The sequence below is a fragment of the Musca autumnalis genome, unplaced genomic scaffold, assembly GCF_047663935.1.
Source record: "Musca autumnalis isolate F117 unplaced genomic scaffold, ASM4766393v1 scaffold_5, whole genome shotgun sequence".
In the NCBI taxonomy this organism is placed as follows: Eukaryota; Metazoa; Arthropoda; class Insecta; order Diptera; family Muscidae; genus Musca; species Musca autumnalis.
In genome coordinates, this window is record NW_027412088.1 from 88,049,918 (window position 1) to 88,070,923 (window position 21,006).

General features: G+C 40.4%; 1 protein-coding gene across 6 annotated transcripts in view; it reads left to right on the top strand.

Annotated features, from left to right (window-relative positions):
- The window catches only part of Ntan1 (N-terminal amidohydrolase 1), a 207,628-nt gene that overhangs the window by 128,460 nt on the left and 58,162 nt on the right, over window positions 1–21,006 (top strand). For 5 of the 6 annotated variants that reach the window (XM_073992474.1, XM_073992471.1, XM_073992472.1 and 2 more), the window contains one exon: window positions 6,134–6,345. The exons of the other annotated variant lie outside the window; for it this stretch is intronic. The gene's annotated coding sequence lies outside the window, so the exon portion shown is untranslated. The remainder of the gene's footprint in view (window positions 1–6,133; window positions 6,346–21,006) is intronic. 6 annotated transcript variants of the gene reach the window in all.

A 21,006-nucleotide genomic window follows, 5' to 3' on the forward strand; every position in this document is an offset into this window, starting at 1 on the left:
GGAGTGGGTGCATCTAAGGGATTGCTCTGGACTTGTCCACGTGAGGGACTACGACAGGGACTATGTTGCTGCATGCTGTGTGAATACAGTCCCCAGTGAGTCGTCATTGGATTACGAAACTCCCTCGTCGTCTGATTATGAGACTCCCCCGCAGTCTCCTCGACAACAACCGCACGTGCAGCCTTTAACTCCAGCCGTTGTTGTCCCAATCCCGGAAAATGCATCCTTTTTGTAATTTAATTGCAATGGACACCGAGATCTAGGCAATAGTAGATTTCATAAGTCGGAGGAATATCAAGTTCGCTGCGGTGCAATAAACCAAGCTCAACAACAACTGTAGCTTACAACGTTGCGATGGTTACAACGTGCTAAGGAAAGATCGCAACAGAAGTGGAGGTGGGGGATTAGCTTTCCTATTGCACCAGTCTGTCCAATACAGACCTATCTCGCTTGAGCCTGTCTCTAATGACCCGTACATGGAATGTATGGGGGTAGCAGTCAGGTGTGGAACTGCCGAGATAGAGTTGCTGAACGTATATATCCCGCCTAGAAATAACTGTAACTCAGATTACGTGCCTAACATTAGCCCGCTTTTGGAAGGTCATAATCGTCTGGTCCTGGGGGACTTTAATGAGCATCATGAGATGTGGCATTCGGCCCTCGGAAACGACCAGAGAGGTACAGCGCTGGCTGAGCAGATTGACAGCTCTACGTTTTGCACGGTCAATGAGGACGCCCCTACCAGAATTAAAAGAGAGTGTCTCAGCTCGCCAGACATAACCATCGTGTCACCTGGTCTGACAAATGACGTTACCTGGCAACCCGTCATTTCCCTTGAATCAGAGCATCTCCCCATAATTGCCTCCATTAGCAGACCACCCGATTTCATTACCTCTGAACGCCGCACATTCGTCAATCATAAGAAAGCTGATTGGCCGGGTTTCAGAGAATTCACCAATCACCGCTTCAGAGAACTGCCCAATCCTTCTGATGTTCGGGTAGCGGAAAGGACGTTCCGAGACATCATCACTGCTGCAGCCGATCGCCATATCCCTGCTGGTCGAATACCCGAAGTAAGACCAAACATCCCAGAAGAGGCTTCGCCGAACCAACCCCAATGACCCCAGAGTCAGGGAGCTGACACACTGGAAGTTAACAGGCTGGTCGGCGAGCATAAGCGGAACAAGTGGTTAAATCATCTGAAGAGTTGCAACATTGGAGCCGGTATAGGTGAATTGTGGGCAACGGTTAAGTCACTCTCGAACCCTGGAAGAAGGGAAGATAGGGCCTCAGTCACGTTTGGCGACGTTACGTTGACTGAACGGAAGAGGTGCGCAAGTTGTTTCAATCGACAGTTTGTCGAGCACCCCGAGAGTGACAGGGCGAAGAGAAGAGTATTACGTCGCATCAGATCTTTTCCTGCCGAGGATGAACCACCACAATTTACAATGGATGATGTTGCCAATGCCATCAGGAACGCTAAATCATCCAAAGCGTTGGGCGCTGATGGAATCTCCATGGTAATACTGAAGCAGCTGGATGAGCCGAGAGTGGAGTATCTCACTAAAGTTCTCAACTTGTCGCTATCCACCCTCATTGTTCCCGAAATCTGGAAAATGGGCAGGGTGGTCCCACTACGGAAGCCCGGCATAGATGCCAGCTAAAGTGAATCGCACAGCTTGAGGCCTTAGTCTTCGCCAGTATCAGAAATAGCTATCTATTTGCCGATCATTAACATGGATTCCGCAAGCAGCACAGCACGACAACAGCGCTGCACGCCATTTGCACACATATTTGCCGGGGACTCAACTAGAGACCGCCGTGTGACAGAACAGTGATGGTGGCGCTTTGCCTTCGATATTGTCAGGCACTCCACGCTGTTTGAGGACATCGAGCAGGCAACCCTCCGGCCAAACTTGAAACGTTTGATAATAGATTATATGTGTGGACGCCAGTCATACGTGGAATTCAATAACAAGAAGTCAGGTACCTACCCTGATGACATCTGTGAGAGACTGAACTCCTATTTAACCGATCTTACCACCTTTCTTCACGCGAGGAATATGCAGATATCCGCCATTAAATCTTCAGCACTCTGTTCACCACATGGACGGCGCAGTATAGAAGAAAGTTGAATGTCGTGGTTGATGGTAGCAGAATTCCGAACACAAACTGCCCCAAAATTTTAGGGGTCACATTCGACCCTACATTGAAGTCGTGCGCGCACGCCACAGCTATCTGCGACAAACTGAAATGTAGGAACAAGGTCCTCAAAAGTCCCTTGCCGGCACAACTTGGGGTGCAGATAAAGAAACTTTTTTGGCCACATATAACGCGATAGATCGGTCTGTGGTAAGCTATGAGGCGCCAATTTGGTCCCCGAATTTATGTGTTACGCATCTGCATAAGATTCAAGCTTGTCAGAATGCCGCCTTGAGAACAGCAACAGGGTGTATCCTCAAGTCTTCAGTGCACCATCTATATGAGGAGGCAAAGATTCTACCAGTAAAGCAACACAATGATATGCTGTCGTTGGAGTATTTGCTCGGATGTTACCGCGAGAGCTATCCCAATCATCATCTGGTGGGTAGGCCCGACACATTCAGGCAAATCAAGGAGAATATCCACGATCTAGAGGCAGAGGTGTAAACATACAGGAGAGAACCCCTTGATAAATAGGCATATCAAGCAGACTTAAATAACATTCACACGTACGCAGTTGCTCGGAGTACATCCCCCGTCTATCGCAGATGAGGAGGGTCGGCTGTCACGACAAACCAGAGTAGCTTTGGCTAAACTACGCTCAGGGTATTGCAGTCGCTTAAATTCTTATTGGGCAAGTATCGATAGCACCGTGTAAAACATCTGCACAGTATGCGGAATGAGCCCGCACAACACACAGCATATTTTCAACTGCCCTGCCCAACCTATTCATCTAACTCCAGTGGATCTGTGATTACATCCCGATCCAGATTGAGCAGTAGAACGAACACACAAACCTACAATAATAAACACTGTTACAACAACAACAACAATACGCTGATGAGGTGTATGCATCAGCTAATTAGCACCATCTGCCAGGAAGAACCCGTACTCGGCGATTGGAATCTGAGCATCTGTGTGCTCTAATTATAGGGACATAAGTTTGCTGTATAATGCTAATAAATGCGACTAAAGCCCAAGGTCAACGAAATAATCGGACGATTCCATTGCGCCTTTAGACATGGCAAATCCACTATTAACAAGATATTGACCCTGCGGCAAATCCTAGAAAATATTTATAGAGCAGCCTTCAACAGTCCCTTACGTTCGAAGGTATTCCAAGCCATGTCTGAATTTGGTATCCCCGCAAAGCTCATTCGGCTTTGTCAGATGACTCTAACTGGTACTCAGTTAAAATATTAAAGACCTGCTACGAATAGTTCAGTAATAAAAGAGGGTTCAGATAAAGAGACAGCCTTTCGTGTGATCACTTCAAAATCCTGCTGGAAAAGGTTATACGAGATTCAAACCTCAAAAGAAATGGCACAATATACACCAATAGCCACGTGTTATACACAGTATAAGAAGTAACTGACAACTTTGAGAAGATTGAAATAAAATACCAAGCTACCATCAACACGAAATGCGTCCACAGAACTCGGACCAACTGTTTAAGTTGGTTCTTTAAATTATTAGTTTGAGACTTCGTCTTTCAGCCACGAAAAACTTCTCTAAAGACACGCCGTTTGGGCTCGGCGATAAACAGTAGGTCCATGTAATTGAGCTAATATTAATCGGGGTGCACTCATTGTATAAGAGAAGTCTCCCTTGTCCCTTCTGGGATGTTTGTGGAACAATTATTATTACAAAGACTTCGTCTACCTCGGCACTGTCGTAAACACAAGAAACAGCACCAGTTGTGAAATAAGAAGAAGAATTGTATTGTCCAACCGATGCTAATTTGGGTTAAGGGATTACCCCTAGTTGTGCACGCCAAAAAAACTTGTCTTTAAGCGAAACAGAATTTCAAAAAATAGATTTAAAAAAATTGTGAGCTGTCAAAGTCAAAATTTCGAATTTTAACGAAAAAAATTGACAGTTCTTTGTCCAAAATTTGGGCAACAAATTTTTAAAAAAATCTGTCTCGCGTAAAGACAAGCTTTTATGTATATAATAAGCTCACCAAGCCATATGAAGTTGGCACCTACTTCAAAAATGCCATTTCGATAAACACGCGTTTAAAGTTTCCACGCTACAAACAAATCACAAAAAATTGTCCCTTCCAATGCTCATATCTCAGGCAATTTTGCTCCGATCGTGTTGATTCTTTTTTTTGCGGCATACTCTATACTACCTGTACTTCAAAATAAGCCAATAATATTTTTTTCGATTTTTTGAAAGTGACAAGTAGAGGCTACCCCTTAAGTAAGCAGTTTAAAAACAAAACCACATTTCGTCAAACAAAAATAACACTACAAACACAGGCACTACCCGTGCTAATGTATGGTTCCGAAGCCAGTGCTTGGTGTGTTTGAGAGAAAAATTCTTCGAAAGGTCTAAAAGCCAATACATACCAAATAAATAAATTCGAGTCTTTTTTGATCCGACTGCACGATTAAAAAGCTGGAATATGAGCTCATTTTCTGATCATAAATGACTCCTTTGTCGTGAGGAAAACGTAACCTCAGGCGACTCTTCTAAACAAATCACAAATGAGTCTTCCTCTGCATTAGTTTCGAGTCATTTTTGCCCATTTTCTGATGGTATATAAAGGCTTTTTCGATTCGTATTTTAATCATTTATTGGTGATTTGTTGATTAATTTGGGACTCTTTTTCGAGTCGTTTTTGAGTCATGTTTATTATCGGTTATGATTCTTTAGGGAGTCATTTATGAGTCTTTTTATTAGATGAAAACATTAAAAGAATTTTCTTTTTATTCTTCTTTGTTGTTTTGTTCCTTTGCTGTGTTGTCTTTTCTGCTTTGCTATGACTTTTAATTATCCCCTTTACCTGAACATGTCTTGTGTTTGTCTATACTCTTAATATTATACGTTACATGTATATCAAAGTTTTGTAGAAAGTGTATATAAGAATTATTTTCAACAAAACACAAATAAAACAAAACAATCAGTATTTAATCACATATCTGTTCAAAATATGATCAGAAGATACATAATTATAATTTTCAAACACCTGGATGACCATGTTTTGATTAAGCATTTTTCAATCTTCTGATGATCGAAATGTGACAATAAATAACGAAAAAATAGTCACATTTTAAACGCCTAAATGATTTATTTGTGATTACTACACATTTGTTGTTGTATTTTAATTTGAACTCTTTTCAATCGTTACAGGGAGTCACTTTCGAGTCCCTTTCTGATCTTACAAGCGACTTGATCATTTTTTGATCACCAAAAGGACTCTAAAATGACCCCTCATTGTGATTTTTGAAAAAACAATCTTCCAAATGCTGGCTGGGTATATGTTGACGGCGAAAATCGACGTCGTACGAACTACTAGTTGTATCGGTTATACAACGACATCAGTATAGTTAAACGTATCGAGATACAACGCTTGTGCTGTCTAGGCCATATCATAAGAATGGGCAAACAAGAACCCGCTAAAAAGGCGTATAAATACGGGCCGCATGGCCGCAGAACTGGAAGGTCAACAAATAGAGAGGAATGGAAATATTTTCTGTAGAGGGCTAACTAAGTTCGTAAGACTCTTGAAATAAAATACTGCATTGCAAATTTAATATAAAGTGATATGACAACTAGGTTTTTGTACATCTAATACACATAAAGCAGAAGAGCATCTTACATAAAAATATAAAAAATCCCACCTATTCCGATGAGCGAGAGTGTATATTATACATTTTAAAGTTTTTCTTCTTAGACCACTTATAAAATATTCATGAATGAAATGGCCAGAACATCTATTGATTAACTTTTCTATAGTTTTTTTTTTCTAATTTTTTGCTTCATTATTTTTTTGTTTTGCAACTTTTCGCAGCCACCTACTGCTATTGTTATAGTCACTCTCAGTTTACCGTATTTTGTTTATAATACTTTGACTCGGTTTAAAAACTACTAAAACCCTTTCATTAATTTATTTTTATCTCTTTATTTTAATCTTTATTTTCAGTAACAACAGGAGGTGGCATTTGAATATTTTTTGTTGTTGGCATAGATTGCCAAAATAATCGAAAACCAAAACAAAAAATCATTTGTAGTGTGGGGCAAAGAAGCCGAAGTTAATGCTGTTCTATACCTGCCAAGTGGTGGTCTGTTTTCATTGATGAATTGCTTAGAGGATTGAAAATATATCAACTGCTATCTGAGATCATCATAGTAAAGGTAGTGTATGAGGTCTTTTATTTTTTAAACAAAGTTCTATTTTATTTTAGAAAATAAGTTATTTTCAGTAGACTGCAAATAGCAATAAAAATAATTTTGGGATGAAATTGTCGTTGAAAAGTGTCGTATAACAATTATTTAGCTTAACCAGGTCAATATCTGTAAATATTCGCAGAGTGATTTTTCTGAAATAGTATATCAAACGCTATAAGTAATACGCCTCATCTACTTTCCAAAATTCCCATACTACTTAGGTGACCCGTTACATAAAGACGTATAAGACGTAGACTTCCAAGAAGTATAGTCTCGATAATCCGGACGCTAGAATTTTTTACATTGTAGACTCTGTAATCCAAACATCACATATTTTTCTGACATCAATAATCCGGACATCAATATTTGTTTGTTTGCTATTTTGGGCATTATATTCTTATTTACTTCATTGACGTTTAAATTCTTAGCAATAACAATTTGTTTATATATAAGAAAAATTCAGTTTTTCAGAGTTTTCGGTCCAAATCTCGACGACTTTCTGGCTAGCCACAGTTGTCTCAGCTATACAGCCAGGAAGATATCGATATGGAACTAACTATCTGAAGCTATCGAATGAAGCAACAGTATTTAAAATCTAGTGCTTAGTTTGTTCCTAGTTCCCTGAAAAATCGGTCTTGCGTGTTATTTTCCTCTAAAGGAATTATTTCATTAGCGCTTCGATTAGTGTAAAACTCCCTCAGGAGAATCTAACGTATTCCAAGGATATTTTACCTAGCCAACGCAATCGTTCACCGTCAATGCCAATTGGGCCATAGATCTTTCGAAGAAACTAAAGCGTTAGTTTTGTTTGACGAGATGTGGATTAATTCTTAAATTGCTTGCTTAGCTTAAGTAGCATTGTATGTATCAATATTCACAGCTGGTGGGAGATCCGTGGATGTATTGCGCGCCAATACCATCAACTTGGTTTTATCGCCGTTCACTATCAGACCGACTTTAGAGAATTCTCTTTCGACCTGTTCAAGGTATCAGTTACTTCTTTTGCCGATGTCTATGTCGTCGGCATAAGCAAGTAGCAATTGGCTGTTCGTATATATTCTTCCACTTCTTTTGACTTTCGCATCTCGTATAACTTTTTCCGACAAGATGTTGAAGAGATCACACACAGGCCTTCTCCTTGTCTGATATGTGATTTTTTGATAGTGAGAGATTTTTTCTATTTTAGCTGAACTCCGAATATCAGTTAATGTCATCTTACAAAGCCGAATGAACTTTGCGGGAATACCAAAATCATACATGGATGGAAATACCGTTTAACTTTTAGGACTGTCGAAGGATGCTTTATAATCGAAAAAAGATGGTAGGTGTCGATCTGCATTTCTTGGGGTTTTTCCAGGATTTGTCTCAAAGTAAAAATCTGGTGGATTTGCTCGGTCCAAAACTGTACTGATATGGTCCAATTATTTCATTGACCATAGGCTTTAGTCGTTCACACAATATACCAGATACAATCTTATATGCAATAGAAAGCAGACTTATGCCTCTGTAATAGGAGCACACAGTCTTATCTTCCCTATATGCCGCATTTTTCTCTTCGGTATCAGCATGACACTCTTGGTCATACCATGGGTTCCTTGGTGGAGGTCTCTGGTATCCATGTATGGATTTTGCTTCGCCTGTTTGCATGGAGTGGACAATACTTTGCCCCTGTGCTTACAAGTTATCGGGACTCGGAGTGCTTTGATTAAGCAATTGGACCAGTTGAGTGGAATATCATATGGCTTTCTGTTGTGTTTGCAGCTTTGCAAAGTCCAACTTTCGTGTTGTGTCTCTTCGTACTTCGTATTTGCAACGTACATCCAACACGTTCGATGAATGTCTTCCGTCTATCGCAACGTTGTCAATTTGATTTCTTGTTCGTTGATCTGGAGACAGCCAGGTGCCCTTATGAATATAGAGATTCTTAAATCTGGTACTGCTAACTATCATGTTTATTTTTACCGCTGCGAAGAGTCTATCAGCCCATTCCATTGTCAGACATTTCGCTGTGGAGACTGATTCTCCCGACTGTTGGGCCAAAGATATTCTCCTTTCCAATTTTGGCATGAAAATCGCCTAGAATAATTTCAACGTTATGGGCAGGTCATATGTCTCTTCGAAGCGTTCGTAAAATATATATTTGGGAGCTGCTGTAGCAAGTCTTTTATTCACTGGGGTGAAGCTGGAGACCAGATGTTTTAACCTCCGACCAATTACAAAAGCGCAACAAATTCATTTAGGTGTTGTTGTGACGCCTTTCCCAATCCATCGTATTGGTCATGTATGGCCATTATATCGGCCTTGAACTTTCAAGTATATCTTCCAATGCGTAAACTGCACCTTCTCTATAAAGAGTGCGAACATTCCAGGTGTAGTAGTGCGATTCTCTAACACATTTTTTGAGGTACCGAAAAAAGTCGGTAAAATTAAAACTCAAATTATGAATGAAAATTAAAAAAAAAAAGTTGACAACACTGTTGCTATCGCTAAAATTTTGCAACTACTTTTTATTGGTCGCTAACTTACCGAATAATATAGTTAATTACCGAAATTATAAGGATTTAAATATTACCGATTTTTGTCGATAACTCAAAAAATGAATTAGAAAATCGCACTACAGATTCGCAGATCATAATCCTTAAAACGTTTGCGGACTTTGTCAACTTTAAAGGGGTTTTTTCTTTTCCTGTATTTTTTCATAGTAGGATGCTTTTTTCTAGAGATGCGTGACTAACTCGCCGCCCAAACCCATGCTTTTATCATTCTTATGGGTGAACGCGAGGCACATGTTAGCTAGGTGACACCACGGGGACGACCGTGTCGACTTGATACAAAAGAGGGACCAAGATAAGTCCTGGGCTTTACCTTGTTAAAGCCGGTCCGGACAGTTGCTTGGTATCTTTCTTACCTTACGTCACCCTAGGGGAAAATTTTCAAATTTGAAATATTTATGTATGTATGTATTTATACTCAACACATGCCCAGCATGTAGATTGGGAGCGTTCGATACGCTGCATTTATTTAACTGCCCAGCTTTATGGTCGCAGCCAGTCCAGGAATTTTTGAATATGACCACAGAGGAAACATGAACTGAAAAAGTGTTACGAAGGAACATATCTTCGTTGCTACAACAACAAGAACTAATTTGAAGAGTAGCTATATATGTCTCATTCCCTTTTTCGGTAGCAGCAAGCCAACCCTCAGGTACCCAAGTCCGAATATTCTGCAGCATGCAGGCGACAATACTTTGCCACTGCACTGGTATGTTATCGGAACGAGGAGTGCTTTCATAAGGAAATTGAATGGAATTCTATCCCACGGCAGCGGGTTATGGACCCGAAACCAAAATCGTGCGGCCAGCAGCTGTCGACCCAGAATCAAGCCTATGCTGTTGTGATTGAACTTTGCGATGACCAGAATTTCTGCTGTTCCCTTAAAAAATAGAAGTGGTCATCCCTATCAAAAAGCATCATCGCCTCTTTATTTTATAAAAAGGACACCTGAGCCTTTATGGACGACCAGTATGTTGCCTGTGAATAAGACCTGTATGTGACCCAAATAGGGTCTTTATACGTCATTTGAAACCGTATCTATAAAATCTAAGTCTGGGGGAAATTTTGTCCTGTTTATTCCAAATAGAACAATCAGGAAGTATTGTACACACACATCCTTTCCAGTTTTCACTCAGCTTCCTTTATTAAAATTGACTTCTTTCTGTCGGATATTGTGGTCATATTCTAGCTTAATGGCTGCCTTTGTGGCAACCAATTATGTTACAATGTGAAATCAATTCCAGATATTTGCCTTCTTCACTCACTCCTCAATTAAACTCCTCAGAAATAAAAACAACAACAACAAAGTCAGTTCTCTAAAGCCAACAAACAATGAAATTGTATTCCGCCCTGCCATTCAAGCTGCAATAATTCCTAATAACGGTTATTTGCAATGCTGTGGCGTTACTGGTAATGATGAAACTGCAATGCGGCTGGGCTGTGCGTTTGCGCAACATTTCAAATCTAAGGCAATCAGTTTTCCATTGTTTTTGTTTCTAACAAAAAACAACAACAACGAAGCCTAGATTTGATATGGACTAAGGAAAGGGAGTCTAACAAAACTGAAAACTTAAACCAAAAACTTTAAAGAAATCATTTTTGTGGGACGCTTTTTTCAACCACAGGCTAGCATTTAAGCCCTGAGTTAAATAATGCAGTATAATTTATACGCCTGCTACCAAGAGACAGAGAGAGAGGGAGGGAGAATAACGAAGAGGGTAAATTTAGCAGAATAAAGGGAGGAAGGTTGTACCCAAAAAAAGAAATCAAACTCAATTGAAAATCCCTCTTAAAAATCTTCTTTGGTTTCTTTCTTTTTTTTCTGAGTCATGGCGTACCAAAGTCTCTTCAATTTTTGTGGTCTATTACGAATAGTTGTAACCTTTTTTCCTTTACTAAAATCAAACCAATTGAATGCAGTGGCCCCAAGTGTGGTTTGGTGGCTAGGATATCCATCCAATGTTGCTTAGAGAAAGCCCATCTTAGGCTGTTGCAATTATTATTGTTGTGTGGCGGCGGCGGCGGTGGTGGCGTATCGCAACATTTTCTGCTTACAGTTGATTTTATTTGTTGTTGTTATTATTGTGTTTTATTGGACGTAATACCAACACGTACAAAGTTTTAGCCAAAAGGCACGCCTCTATCTCTAGTGTGCGATCTAGTTTAACGGCATGGCTTTGAACGGCGGCTAGGATGACGAAGACCAAAACGTCGTCGTCATCATCGTCCACAATGCAACCAACAATGCCAGATATGTGTGCTGAGCTAAAGTCTTACAATTGTTTTGGGGGATTTATATTAAAGTTTTTAGAAGAAGAAAAAAAACAGAATTCGGCTTAAAACTTGAGCATGGTTTGTTTTAGAGAAGTTGGTTTAATAAGTTGGTAAGGTGAAAGTGTCTGCTTAGATACCGGATTGACACGGAACCACGCAACACCCGGCCCGTGGTTGCCAACTCTGTGTACTCATGTTTGTATTTGTATTGGTTTACTGTGTTGGAACAGCATATCCGAGAATACCTGCCCCAGAACGGAGTAAAACCCAGGACCAATTTCGATGTGCCAAGTTTGCATTTTCTCATCCAACACATTTGAATTTCGGTGAGATGCAATAGATGCCGGGTGTTGGTACATCTCAATGGTTGTTCTAGACTCGTTCATGCGAGGGACTACAACATGGGCCATGTAGTTGTATGCTGTGCGAATCTAGTCCCCAGTGAATCGTCGCAGACACACCCTTTCTTTAAGAAAAGGTCTACAGAAGCACCCTTTGTTTCATAAAGGGTCTACAGAAGCACCCTTTGTTTCATAAAAGGTCTACAGAAGCACCCTTTGTTTCATAAAGGGTATACAGAAGCACCCTTTGTTTTAAAAAGGACATTCAGAAGCACCCTTTGTTTTAAAAAGGACATTCAGAAGCACCCTTTGTTTCAGAAAGGGTCTACAGAAGCAACCTTTGTTTCATAAAGGGTCTACAGAAGCACCCTTTGTTTTAGAAAGGGCATTTAGAAGCACCCTTTGTTTCAGAAAGGGTCTACAGCAGCAACCTTTGTTTCATAAAGGGTCTACAGCAGCAACCTTTGTTTCATAAAGGGTCTACAGAAGCACCCTTTGTTTTAGAAAGGGCATTTAGAAGCACCCTTTGTTTCAGAAAGGGTCTACAGAAGCACCCTTTGTTTCAGAAAGAGTCTACAGAAGCACCCTTTGTTTCAGAAAGGGCCTTTAGAAGCACCCTTTGGTTCAGAAAGTGCTTTTAGAAGCACTCTGCGTTTCAGAAAGGGCCTTTAGAAACACCCTTTGTTTCAGAAAGGGTGTACAGAAACACCCTTTGTTTCAGAAAGGGTCTACAGAAGCACCCTTTGTTTAAGAATGGGCCTTTAGGAGCACCCATTCTTTCACAAAGGGTCTAAAGAAGTACTCTTTGTTTCAGAAAGGGCCACAGAGGCACCCTTTGTTTCGGAAAGAGTCCACCCTTTGTTTCAGAAAAGGCCTTTAGAAGCACCCCTTGTTTCAGGAAGGGTCCACAGAAGTACCCTTTGTTTTAGAAAAGGCATTTAGAAGCACCCTTTGTTTCAGAAAGGGCCTTTAGAAGCACCCTTTGTTTCAGAAAGGGCTTTTAGAAGCACCCTTTTTTTCAGAAAGAGCCTTTAGAAACACCCTTTGTTTCAGAAAGGGTCTACAGAAGCACCATTTGTTTAAGAATGGGCCTTTAGGAGCACACATTCTTTCACAAAGGGTCTAAAGAAGCAAACTTTGTTTCAGAAAGGGCCTTTAGAAGCACCTTTGTTTCAGAAAGGGTCTACAGAAGCACCTTTGTTTCAGAAAGGGTCTACAGAAGACCCTTTGTTTCAGAAAGGGTCTACAGAAGACCCTTTGTTTCAGAAAGGATCTACAGAAGAACCCTTTGTTTGAGAAAGGGCATTTAGAAGCACCCTTTGTGTCAGATAGGGGCTATAGAAGCAACCTTTGTTTTACAAAGGGTCTATAGGATCACCCTTTGTTTCAGAAAGAGTATACAGAAGCACCCCTTGTTTCAGAAAGGGAATGTAGAAACACCCTTTGTTTCAGAAAGAGTCTACAGAAGCACCTTTTGTTTCTGAACTTGTCTACAGAATAAACACCTGCATGGATACAACTGAATATATCAGTTCCGACATTTTTCAACATTGAGTGAGTATGGATATGTAGAATGTAGTTTCAGTTACAAGTTGATACTGATACTTTTTCAAACAGGTATGATATGAGTTGGTATAGACAGAAAAAAAGGAACATATTTGTTTATATCTGGTTTGTACAAACTGATATAAATGGATATTGGTGTGATACAATAAGTATTTATTGTATGTAGCCCAAACAAAATAGGAATTGAAATTGAAAAATTCCCACAGAGCTTAATTTTGGTGGAAATGTAGGATTTGTCATTACAAATGAGGTCCTTAAAATCTCTGTTGATTCCATGCGTGCAAAGAAACTTATTCATGGTCATAGGTCATATTTTTGGGTTTTTTATATATCTCAAAATCTGTGAGCCTTACCAAAAAGTGACTAAAGCAAAAGACAACGACCGTAAAATTCTCTATAAGATATCGCATTCCTAAAAGTCACATAATAATTATGTGCACATATAAATCACCTATAACTTATTTGACCCGAAAGTCAGGATACCAAATCTGGTTAGACATGGTGCTACTGGACCGAGTACTACAAACCAAATCAAAAATGTGAATTTCGAATTTCTTCAGAATCATTCCATGGACCAATAACAAATTCTGCATTATGAAAACCATTAGGAATAACAAAATCGTTTAATTTGTTATGGAGGGTATATTATGTTTGTCATTCTGTTTGTAACTCCTGGAAATAATAATTTAAGATCATATCGACGCCTCCAAACAATAGTATGCTAAGTCGGCTTAGCATGTTTTCAAGTTCTTTACATTTTTATATTTAACGTCCTTTAACTTAAATTCTGTCAAATTTTGGTAATAATCGGGCAATCCGAACAGAAGTTATAAACTAATATTTACTTAGCATAGTACTGAAGTTCAAAAAAATTTCCACACTTTGAGAGCTTCTCCTGCAAAACTCACTTTTTAGACTTAGCATACTATTATTTGGAGGTGTCGATATAAAGTGTATATGTTCTTTATCGGCCTGCTTCTACACCGATATAGCCCCATGACTGTACTTCTGTGGAAATGACTTTAATGTCCGAAGTAAGTAGGTGGATAATACTTCGGTAAATGTATTGTAGGTCTATTCAGCTTGGAACAACCCCTACCTTACAAAGTGACGCGTCGTTTTAAGGGCTTTTGAAGGTATTATTCTCTTAAGGTCAATCCCGGACCAGAACAACAACATTTTCGGCGGTGGCGGCCTGAGTATTTCAGCCATGAAAACTTATTTACAAGTTGTGTCGTAAGATACTCCGTTCGGGCTCGGACTTGATATGGAAGAAGTATCCCTTTTCCCTTCCATGAAAACTTATTTACAAGTTGTGTCGTAAGATATTCCGTTCGGACTCGGCGATAAAAGTAGGTCCCATATCATTGTGCCAATATGAATCGCTGTGCACTCATTGATATGAAAGAAGTATGCCTTCTCCCTTCCGGGATGTTGTAGGAACATATAATATGTAAGTATTTGTTTAAACTAACCATAGGAAAGCAAATATGTTACTCTCTATATCTCCCTCTCTTTTTAATCAGTACCACACCAATTTAATACGTTCGCGGACGTGAATGCTATAGCATTCATTTTCATGGTGATGTAGGATGACGTGAATGCTATAGCATTCACTTCCAAAGTCAATTTTTCACTTCCAAAGTCAACTGAACCCAGAAAAACATTCGAATTGATGCGTTCAGTTATAACAATTCATGTCTTTAATATTTATTTATCCCCTAAATAATAAAAATGTTCAAAAATGTTATATTTTTATGAAATTTTCCTTAGAAGTTATTCACACAAGCCTGTTACACCTATAGTATCTGTTGGTATCTGTAGTATTTGAAAAATATCTGTTGTACAACAGATACTTGAGAACGAAAAAACAAATAAAGTTCTCACTCGTTCATATACAACACAGAACTGTTTCTAACAGTTATGTTATTGTGAGTATACACAACCCAAACAATATCATAACTGTTACACTCATTCCCACATTTATATCATATTATATCTGTTATGTATATGATATATCTGTTTTGTTGATATAAACAGTTATATCATTGCACGTGTTTACTACAGAAGCACCCTTTGTTTCAGAAAGGGTCTGCAGAAGCACGCTTTGCTCCAGATACGGTCTATAGAAGCACCATTTGTTTTAGAAAGGGTCTGTAGATGCCCCCTTTTTCGTGCTGATTAACAGATTGACTGCTCTACGTTTTGCACGGTCAATACGCCGCTATCAAAATTAGGGCAGAGTGTCACAGTTTGCCAGACATCGTGTCACCTGGTCTGACAAATGACGTCACATGGCAACCCGTCGTTTCTCTTTGATCAGACCATATCTCCCCACCCAATGTGAGACCAAAATTCCTAGCAGAGGCGACGGGATAAGCAAATGAGCGTGATTAGCTGTGTCGTGCAAACCCTAGTAATCTCAGAGTCAGAAATCTGACGCTGGAAGTTAACTGGTTGGCCGATGAACATAAGCGGAACCAGTGGTTAAATCGTCTGAAGAGTTGCAACATTTGAAAGAAGGAAGATAGTACCTCAGCCACGTTTGGCGACGTTACGCTGACTGATTCGAAGAGGTGCGCAAGTTATTTCAATCGATAGTTTGTCAAGCACCCCAGAAGTGACAGGGCGAGGAGATCGCATTAGATCTCTTTCGTATTGAGAAAGAACCACCCCAATATACAATGGATAATGTAGCGATTGTCATCAGGAACACTAAATCATCAAAAGCGTTGGTCCCTGATGTAATCTCCAAGTTATTTCAATCGACAGTTTTTCGATCTCCGAAATGGTTTAACCTCTACCTCTCCAGTATTCCCCCTCTAGACGGCATTGAGATCGTAACGTATGCGGATGATTGTAATATATTGGCGCCTGGTACCTTCGCTGTTGTCCTTTGTGAAAGACTGAACTCCTATTTGGCTGATCTTGATAACTTTTTCCAAGCGATTAATATGCAAAGAGCTGTCACTAAATCTACGGCCACTCTGTCCATCCCATTGACGACAGAGGTGAGAACAGATTTGAATTCCGGCCGAATAGCATGTTTACGTCGTCCACGCATGCCACAACTATCTGCGACAAGATGAGATAGAGGAAGGAGGTCCTCAAGTACCTAGGCAGCAGCAATTTGGGATGCATATGAATAAACCTTATTGACCACATATAACGCGATAGGTCGGTCTGTGGTAAGCTATATGGCGTCAGTTTGGTCCGCAAAATATAAGTGCAACGCGATGGAAAAACATACAAACCTGTCAGAATGCCACCCTGAGAACTGCAACTGAGTGCCTCCTCATGTCTTCAGTGGACCATTTATATGGGGAGACAAATATTCTTCCAATACAGCAACACAATGCTGTCGCTGTACATGCTCGTGTGTTACCGTGAGTGTCATCGTAATCACCATATTGTGGATAGGATCTCCCACCAAGGTATGCCAGGAGGGATTTTCATGATCTAGAAAAAGAGGTCCAACGTTACAAGAGAGAACGCCTAGATAAACAAGCCACCGCCGATATGTCTGATGAGCTTCTACCAACAGCGAAACCGGGTCACATAATGGTGGTTGTGTAGGTTCGAATCTTCGACTTTCCGTTTTCACTTGCAAAAAATATGCAATCATTAAGATCGACTCCAACGAGAAATTAATTAAAATCAACGTTTTGTTTTTTTCTGAACCGCGCGTAGTCTTTCGGAAGTTTTGTCAATTTTGCACAAATGGTTTGATCAGATTAGGCTCAAGTGTTTAGTACAGATGCACATTCATATCAGCTTCAATTTAAACATTTTATGGTTCTATTAGCGGTCCCTCTCCAATTGCAATTAATTGCTTTTACCCAATCCTCCCTCGTAACAATTATTTTACAAAGCAGTTCTCTAAATTTATAACTCCTTCCTTCTTTGTAGTTTTTCCTATTATTTGGGCATCTTTTTTTGTGGTTTTAAAAGCCTAGCCATAGCAACACTGTAAAAGATTGATCGTTGCGATGAAGTGTCTATTTGACTGTTGCAAGCAGCGGTTTTTCTAGCAAACCTATTTCCTAGGTTTTCTTTTTTTGTTTTCAGACTTTTTGCCCAGCTTCGATTTTCAACGGAATTTTCAAACAAAAAATAACAACAATAACTCGAATGGAAAAACAGTCTGGGATATTTTTTTGTTTTGGAAAAGTTTCGCCTTGATTTTCTTTTTACGCCAGTTTTCAGAGTTCAGTCGTCATTCTTTTTCGTTTTTTCATTGGTTTTATGTTGAAATGTTTGCAAAGGCTATCTCTAGAAACGGCTCAAAATAATCGCGTAGTGTTGAAAGGTGGTAGGCGTTGTAAATTACAATAAAATGAATATAATTGATGTAACTCATTGTCGTTACGACAATGACGGAAGGACGGGACAAGAGTGGTGATGACGAGAGGTTGATGGTGATGACGCTGACGAGTCTTCCTCCAACCACCATGAATGATAGATAATCTGAAATGTTGTTTTATTTTTAAATTCAACGAAATTTGAGTATAGTAAAATATGGTCATTAAAATAACTTTAAAACAAATTGTTAAGAAAGCAGGTGTTGATGTAGAAATTTGAATATTTTAGAATAGCAAATACTACTATAAACAAGCTACGTCCAACGAAGATTAACAAGGAGATATTGCACATACATATACCAATACCAAAATAAGCTGACCGATTCTTAGTGACGTACGTTTTGTTTCATAAGCTGAACTAAGGATAGATTTGAAAACGCATTGATATTCTACTACAGTGTTCACCAGCGAGCTGCTACTGAGAGCAAATTATCGTAACTTTCAATCCAAAACACACGGTAATGTATGCTCAGTTGCTCTCAGTACGGGCTCGCTGGTGAACACTGTTCTACTTCTTCCATTTTGGATGCCAAGTTTAGTGATATCAGCTTCAACTTGTTCTGGCCATCGGAGTTTTGACCTTCCCTTGGGGCATATACTCTCAAATGGCTCATCTTTTAGGAGAATGTGCCAGCAACATATCTTCAGTGTGGTATTTTACACAACGGTAATATATCCTGCCTTTATTCTGGAACATCCGGAACATCCCGAGTTCCTCACGCTCACGTTTTTCCTGCTCTTTCTTTGTTTTATTCTGAACTGCAGGGTTGCCCTGTATGCCGTGTTCTTCTCTACAGTAGCCTTACGGCATTCCTGTTCGCATCGTAGACTATTAGGTGGTGGTTTTGTGGTATCCAAGTATAGATTTTGCGGCAGTTTGAAGAGAGTATCCAATCTTTCCCATTGTGCTTCCATATTATCAGGGCATGGAATATGTTCCTTCGTATATTTCATTCAGTTATCTGGTTCCTTTGTTCCAACTCAAAAATTCTGGAACCTGAACTGCCTGCTTCCTTAAAGGATCAGCAGACCGGTGAGTGGAGTTAGCTGAGCAGCTAAACAAACGTAGCGTGTCGTGCGGACCCAATTCACATTCAGGGCATGTGTTAGGTGTCGTGTCATCAGTTCGGGTCCAATATTAATTGAGGCGGCTGCATCGTCCGGATCTTAACTGGTCTAAGACTTGTGTTTGGCCTTTGGGCCATTCCCTACAGTGGTAACACATAAGCAGGTATTGTACCAACATAACCTTGTTGTCTTGTTGTGCGAATACAGCGGTAAAATCTTCGTCTCCTCATTGAGATGACCCACTGAAGACATGCGTTGGCAGGCACCCTGTTGCAGTTCTCAGGGCGGCATTCTCATGTCTTCAGTGGACCATCTATATAAGGAAACAAAGATTCTTCCAGAATAGCAACACAATGCCATGCTTTCGTCACAGTACTTGTAACTGTGAGAGCCATCGTAATCACCATATGGTAGATAGGACCCCCCACCAAGGCATGTCAGGAGGGATCTTCATGATATAGAAAGAGAGGTCCAACGTTACAAGAGATCAACAAGCCTATCAAACGGGTTTAAGTAGTACACTGGCGCCGCGTTGCTTATCACAGACCGACCTATCGAGGTATATATTGACCACTTATGTTTCTTTATATACACCCCAAGTGCTGCCAGCTAGGGACTTTAGGACCTTGTACCAACATCTCAGCTTGTCACAGATAGTGTTGGGCAATCTCGTTCATTGAGCGGATCGATCTTTTTCATTCCGTTCACCAAAAAGATCCGGGTCGTTTAGTTCGTTCGTTGGCTCTTTTTCGTTCAACAATACATTTGAGTGTGTTATTTTCTTTTGAAGTCGTTCGTTCTCTGCTGCATATGACTCCGTCGTTCTTTTGAAAATGTTCGTTCACGAATGACACATTGTGTGCTAATGGGGGTGGTTTTGTTTCTGGATTTGATATGAAAGAACCAGATGAACGAATGATGCAAAAGAAAGATATGGCCGAGATGTGCTGTTACTGAGCGAGAGTAGCTCTCTGAATCATTGTTTGTTTTGTGTGGAAATTTGTGCTGTTTGCGCTAACGCAGCGTTTGTTTAGAGTTTGACTGCAAAACCAATGCATTTGTTTTTTTTTTTGCTTGCTTGTGTGTATGCAAAGCTAATGGTGGTGGTTTTGTTTTGTAAGCAACAATGACTCGTCCATCTAAATGAACGGTATAAAAGAATGAGCTGGATACGGATCCGTTCGTTCTTTTCACGGAATCGTTCCTTTGAACCGGTTCGTTCATGAACGACACAACTCTAGTCACAGATAGCTGTGGCATGCGTGGACGACGTAAACATGCTGTCGAATGTGACCCCTAGTCGGAATTCTGCTGCCATTGATCGTGACATTCAACTCAGTACTCATCTCTTCAGCTGTGTGATGAACAGAGTGGCCGTAGATAAATTGACGGATATTTGCGTATTCCTCAAGCGGAAAAAGGAGGTAAGATTGGTCAAATATAAGTTCAGCCTTTCAGAAATGACATCAGAGAAGGTAAAAGACGCCAATATCGTACAATGATCCACACACCTTACGATATGCCGTCTGGAGGAGGTGAAATACAGGAACGGTAAAGGTAAAACAGTTCAGATATCACCCCAGCCTGGGTAACTCCCTGTGTCATCTACGGGGCTTGCACTTCTTGTTCCTGAATTCTACTTACGACTGACGTCTACACATACATATAATTTATTATCCAACGTTTCAAACTTGGCAGGAAGTTTGTCTGCTCAATGTCCTCAATCAGCGCGGAGTGCTTGATAGTATCAAAGGATTTTAATAAGTCGAGCGCCATCAACACTGTCCTAACACACGGCTTATTCTGGTTGAGTCCTCGACAAATATGTGTGGAGATGACATGCAGCGCTGTTGTCATGCTGTGGTGCTTGCGGAACCACGCTGATAATCGGCAACTGGATAGCAATTTGCGACGCCGGGGAGGATTAAAGTCTCAAGGGTCTTTGCAACGGGCGACAAAAGCGAAATCAGTCTGTACGTTTAACCTTTGCTGGCATACTTGCCTGGCTTCAGTAGCGAGACGGCCCTGCCCATTCTCCAGACTTCGGTAACGATGTGGGTGGCTAGCGACCTGTTGAGAACTTTGGTGAGATATTGTCTAGCTGTTTCAGCCAGTCCCGACTCCGTTTGAGGACCAACAGGTACTGGTCGTCATGGTTACGAGATCGTACCAGAGACTTAATTCTGGGACCACGGGTACCTAGTCTGGTAGTTTGTGTCGGCCCCTTTGTGGGAGTATCATGGTGGTTGCGGTTGTACCCAAATCGAAGGTAGAGTGTCCGGAAGTCTTCATGGTTACGAGGTCGTACCAGAGACTTAATTCTGGAACCACGGGTACCATTTGCCCTAGGTCTGTAGTTGGTGTCGGCCCCTTTGTGGGAGTATCGTGGCGGTTGTACCCAAATCGAGGGTAGAGTCTCCGGCTTGAATGTGGAGTTGAAATAGAAAGACAGGAATTTTAGATGGG